The sequence below is a fragment of the Podarcis gaigeae genome, assembly GCF_964106915.1.
Source record: "Podarcis gaigeae genome assembly, chromosome: 2".
NCBI classification, from domain to species: domain Eukaryota; kingdom Metazoa; phylum Chordata; class Lepidosauria; order Squamata; family Lacertidae; genus Podarcis; species Podarcis gaigeae.
The window spans coordinates 54,227,812-54,232,832 of record NC_139679.1 but is presented as its reverse complement, the minus strand read 5'-3'; positions in this window follow the sequence as shown (position 1 = coordinate 54,232,832).

The window sequence follows — 5,021 nt, the reverse complement described above, 5'->3', positions numbered from 1 at the left end:
GGATCGAACCTGCAACCTTGGCAGGTTCGTTTTCAGATTAAATTCCCGTTGGGAAGTGCTCCTGTTTTCGTCCGGAAGCTGTTTCTTGCAAGGGCATCTTTTAAGTGTAAAAAGTTACAAATGACTACAATTGTAGTCATTTGTAACTTTTTTACACTTAAAAAAATAAATCAGAGTGTCTTCTGTTCACAGGGGATACATAAGAAATTATTGAGCTGATTTTCACAATCCTATTTGAGGCCAACCAAATGAATAGCTTCTTAGCAACATTGGGATTATTGGTTTCTTTCCTGAGAGCATTAAGTAGCCTGGAGATAGTCCGATGAAAACGACAGAGGGAAAATCAGGACAAAAATGAGTATGTCACAGTCTTGCATAAGCTCATCTCTTCTTTTGTAACTAGTTGAAAAGGTGATGACCCTGTTAAAGCTAAACAAGTGTGTGCTGAGCTTGCAGGTTTCGGTTTAAATGCTGCTTAACTCTGCCGAATTTATAGTAAATCAGAAAACCAGTGCTGCTGACCTAAGCACCCTGGAATTACACTGAAGATTGCAATGGAATTTGCTTTTAAGTGTTAAGGCATAAGGCAGTATACACATTCACTTACCAGACCTGTGTTTTGATATGTGTGTGAAAGGCCACATTTTCAGGGGTATCTGAGTAAGGAGATGCTGAATAACAACTCTGTGATGCAGGCCTGCTGTTTGCATTTATCTCTTTAGAACTACAGCCTCCCTGGCCATTGTAGCTAACATCCATTTCTTCAAGATGACTGATTCATGCATATAAGCCCTGGCAATTCAAATAAACTATCTGAAAACTCCATTAAGAACATAAGACAAGCCCTTCTGGCACAGGCCAAAGGCACAAGATCTTGATTTCACAGTGACCAACCAGATGCCTATTGGAAGCCCACAAGCAGAGCTGGCACCATTCTCCTCACCTGTGATTCATAGCAACTGGCATTCAGAAGCATACTGTCTCTGACATAACCACCCACGCTGAGTCTGTCAGCCATAGACTGAGCAATCTTCTTTTCCATTATTCTCTTACTTTCATCTCCTTGTTTAAATAAGGGCTAACTGAGGCTGCCTTGCTGCCTGTGTGAACCTCATCTTAATTGGCCAAGTAGGTCTCCCTGCCACTCATAGCCACCTAGATCAGGGTCAGCAGCCATGGGCTGATCCACCGTCCCTCAGACCATGTGGTGGTCCAGATTATATTTTGAAAAAAATAATAATGAGTGAATTCCTGTGCCCCACAAATAACCCAGAGATGCACTGTAAATAAAAGGACACATTCTACTCATGTAAAAACGCCAGGCAGGCCCCACAAATAACCCAGAGATGCATTTTAAATGAAAGGACACATTCTACTCATTTAAAAACCACGCTGATTCCCAGACCATCCACAGGCCAGATTGGGAAGGCGATTGGGCCACATCCGGCCCACGGGCCTTAGGTTGCCTACCCCTGGCCTAGATTAAACGTCCTAAATATGAAATGTTGTACCCTGAGTCCAGTAGTGGATGGCATGGTAAAGGGCCACTTCTCACCTGACAGTGAGTTGTGGTGCTGCTGCTTACCAGGAGGGGGAGGTTGGTGGGAAGATTGGCATGGTACACACACCCTAACTGGAGCACCAAACTGGCTCTACTGGTTGCTGCACACCAGTCTCGCTGATTCCTCACCCCGTTACCTCCCAGTAAGCAGCAGCCACACACCTGACCGGAGGTGTGGCTGCACTCCACCATGCTGTTCCCTACTGGCCTATTCCTTTGCACCTCTAAACCATCTCAAGAGCCAGCATATAACCTGTTCAACAGTTTATTTTGATCTCAGACACAAATCATCAAATGAATATAATGAAACAGCGGCAATTTCTTTGTTTATTTTTCTGGCAATAAAAAGTGAGGTGTTGCTACAAGGTAGAGTGGATGGGGATGTTTGCCTTTCTTTCTAGGAGCATGGGATGACACAAAAGCTGGGAGATAGATTTACAACTGCTGCTGCTTGTAGTGGCTGTCAGAACCAGAGGCTACTACAGGTTCAAGGAGACTTCTCTGTATGCCCCTCCCATGAAAGATGGTAACGTGACTATACACATGTTTTCTTACATAGTAATTGAGTGCATACAAGTCTAACCCAACATCAGTATTAATAAAGCAAATCTAAACCCTCAGGCCTTGTTTGCCTGCACCAACCTTTAAGAAGGGCTTTGTTCTTTAGAGCAAAGGAACAGCTCATTCTGAGCTGTCCAAATCAAGTTGGAAGGCAGGAGTGGAGAAACAAGGATCTACAATGAGAATCATTTGCCATGGGGAATTCAACCCAGCAATTGCCTGAAAAATAAGATTGTTTACATACAGTACACTAACTTGAGATGAAATCCAATGAGCTGTCACAACTAGCAAGTTAGCTTACTGAATGTTTCACACAATGAAATACAGTGGTACCTCAGGTTAAGTACTTAATTCGTTCCGGAGGTCCGTTCTTAACCTGAAACTGTTCTTAACCTGAAGCACCACTTTAGCTAATGGGGCCTCCTGCTGCTGCCACTCTGCCAGAGCACGATTTCTGTTCTCATCCTGAAGCAAAGTTCTTAACCCGAGGTACTATTTCTGGGTTAGTGGAGTCTGTAACCTGAAGCGTCTGTAACCTGAAGCGTATGTAACCTGAGGTACCACTGTAGTTGCAGTGAACGGCAGCATATCACAAAAGGTTTGTTCACAGTTACTAGATCTATCCTGTAAGTGGCACTACAGGACTAGGTTTTTACAGCAACTCAAAATGACAGATGAAAATTATTTTGCTTTTATTGAAAGCCTGTATCATATATATAGAATGTTACTAGGGAATTGGTTGAGTTTTCTGGTAATAAACTTTGGGGATACTTTGTTTCCTTTGTTTGCAGTCATGAAAGATTAGAAGTGGCACAATGCACTAATGGATTTCCCCCCAGTGAATAGCATTGCTAAATATTGTAGCTCAGTTCCACTTTGAGTTTAGCAGTTTGGATATTTAGGCCAATATAAGTTTAGTTCCCATTCAGCATTTGAACTGATTCTGTTTTGGTTCATGTTACAAAATAGACGTATGATTCATATTACAGTGTTGATTTCTATATTTCTACTTTTATGGAGCTATTGTTTCTCTTAGATATGTAATATTGTTGTTGTTGTTTAGTCGTTTAGTTGTGTCTGACTCTTCGTGACCCCATGGACCAGAGAACGCCAGGCACCTCTGTCCTCCACTGCCTCCCGCAGTTTGGTCAAACTCATGCTGGTAACCTCGAAAACACTATCCAACCATCTCGTCCTCTGTCACCCCCTTCTCCTTGTGCCCTCCATCTTTCCCAACATCAGGGTCTTCTCCAGGGAGTCTTCTCTTCTCATGAGGTGGCCAAAGTACTGGAGCCTCAGCTTCACAATCTGTCCTTCCAGTGAGCACTCAGATATGTAATATAGATAACAAGAAAAAGATGAATAGTAAATGGGTATGTATGTATTATGAATTGCATATCTAAAACACTAGCAGCCTTGTACCTGGTGTTGTTTGGGAATTCTAAGGCCAAAAAATCAATGCAGTTTTGGAATCAGTGGTAAAGATCAGTGTAGTTTGAAAGGTTTGATCCACCATCTTGATTCATAATGGAGTCCAATTGCACCCAAACATAGATGGATTCTTGCTCCTTGATTTCAGGAAATAGATGAATCCTTGCTCCTTGATTTCAGGAACCATAATGCAAAATTATTATTCTATTTATTTACTTATTTAGTTGCTTTTTTCAGAAAGGTGACTTACAAAAACAAAACAAATTTGCTTATAACCTGTTCTGAGGTGTCCAAATGCATATTAAATGGACAAACAGCTTTCCAAAATATGTAGTAGATGCAGGAAAATAATAAAAAGAGGAAGGCGTGCCTAAAAAACAGTTCTGAAGCACATATCACAAATCCTGCCTTATATGCTATGTCAGACCATTGGTTAGGATCTGAATCAATTTACAAGGAAAAGGATTTAGACTTAGGAAGTACTTCCCGACAGTATGAAGTGTTTGATTATGAAACACACTGCCTCAAAAGGTGGTGGTCTGCCCTATGTTAGAGGTTTTTAATCAGAAGCAGGTTGGTTACATATCAGGTACCTGTGGGTTTCCTGCCTTGTTAGGGGCCAGACCCTTGAGACCCCTTCCAACACAATGATTCTATTATGCCACTGTCTTCTATGAGGCTTACTTCTAGGTAAACTAAGGAGCCATATGATTACAGCCCCAGTGATGAAAATGATAGGAAAATTGAGAGAAATCATCTAAAAGAAATTCTCAGGGGGTTCATCGCTAAGAAATGGACAATCTGCAGCTACTGCCTACTACTGCCCGAAAGCTCACCCCTGCATTTGCTTATGGAAAATTTCAAAGACAAGCTGATTTTGCCCCATGGGCTGCTCACTCATTGTCACTGTAGGATGAGATTTTAAAACACACATAGAGATTGTCAGCCCAGCAGCGGAGACACATTTCAAAATGGCTTTGAGGAACTGCAAGTGAAGATAAGTCTTCAACTCCTTAGGGGAATGACTAAGGTCTTTGAGAAAGCTCAAGGAAAACTACAAATTGATACGGTTTCCAGGGAGAGGGGGGGGGTTGGTGCTTCAGCAAAAGCAATAAAGAGTCCCATGACACCTTAAAGACTCCATCAAATTTATAATGGCAGAAACTTTCACGGGTAAGAGAGGCAGGAGAGGAAAGGAATTCCCGCCGTGCATTGCATGCAGCCCATAACTTACTTTCTGAAACCTTCCTGCTAATGTCTCAGCAGACACCAAACAAGTAGCAAAAAAATAAGTTTGTTTTAAAACTGCATGTTTATAATCTGTTATAGCCCAGTGCCCAGGAGATGGGCATGCACATGGCAGTTCATAGGAGTGGGCAATGGCTCCCAATACTAGTTAAAGAACACAAATGATACCTTAGTGATGGAGGAGAAATCTAATTCAGTTCACATTTAAATCCATCAAACT